Below are 933 nucleotides of genomic sequence, written 5' to 3'. Positions count from 1 at the left end.
TAAGTTTCATATCTTAAATTTGTATTTGTATACGTTTTATTTATCAGAACTTTAACATATTTGGATGTTCCTTTGTTCTGTTGTGACAATAAAACAAATTATATTATTATTTTAGTGAGAACTCATAACTACAAATAACTAATGTTGGATAATGGGAAACCTGTTTGTTTTGAAATGCGTTTTTTTTTCTTCCAAATACATATAGGCCAATATATCGGATTTTTACATAACCAAATATTCATAACGGTATCTGCCTTAAAAATCCTTTATAAGTCGGGCTCCAATGTGCACAGACGCAAGTCAATATAGTCAAGCCCTGACATTTAATTTACGTGAAGGGGGACTTTAAATAAATTGCCCCGTGTCTTATTATGAGCATTTTTAAGAACGAGCTAAAAGGCACAATTCCAAAAATTCCATCTACTGCATCAAGGCCAGTAACCTAACCCTAACCCATTGTGCAGCAACCCAGCGCGCCCTCAGGAGAGACAGCTGGAAGGAAAAACTTTAAGAGAACATAACTGTCAGAGGTGGTCTGCAGTGAGTGTGTGAGAGGGAGGGGTCCTGGCTCTGGAGGAGCACAAAGAGGCGCCACATCATTTCTTAGAGGGAAAATAAAACGCAGGCGGCATGGGCCATTTCCCAGCATGACTCATTTCTCCCCACCACAGCATTCCTTCTACCCAAATCTCTACTGGTTTTGCCTCTTGAAACTCCCTGTCGTCAGTGGAAGACAACAACAACAATCTTATACTTACGATGTAAAAATGGCATAACAAGCTTGACCATGTTTTGTTCCATTTCTAATAATAATAATATTAATGTATACTTTATTAATCCTACTAGGGGAAATTACAACTTACACTCTGTTAAGTGTGTAATGTACACTTTACACATGTACACATTACACACAGGCCTGAACTACACACACAT

At 37.7% G+C, this 933-nt stretch overlaps 1 protein-coding gene across 1 annotated transcript in view; it reads right to left on the bottom strand.

The window, feature by feature from the left end:
• Positions 1 to 933, bottom strand: part of syne3 (spectrin repeat containing, nuclear envelope family member 3) — a 43,271-nt gene that overhangs the window by 41,539 nt on the left and 799 nt on the right. The gene's annotated exons all lie outside the window — the stretch shown is intronic.

The sequence above is a fragment of the Etheostoma spectabile genome, chromosome 20 (genome assembly GCF_008692095.1).
Source record: "Etheostoma spectabile isolate EspeVRDwgs_2016 chromosome 20, UIUC_Espe_1.0, whole genome shotgun sequence".
Lineage (NCBI taxonomy): Eukaryota > Metazoa > Chordata > Actinopteri > Perciformes > Percidae > Etheostoma > Etheostoma spectabile.
This window is presented reverse-complemented; position numbering and strand designations above follow the sequence as displayed.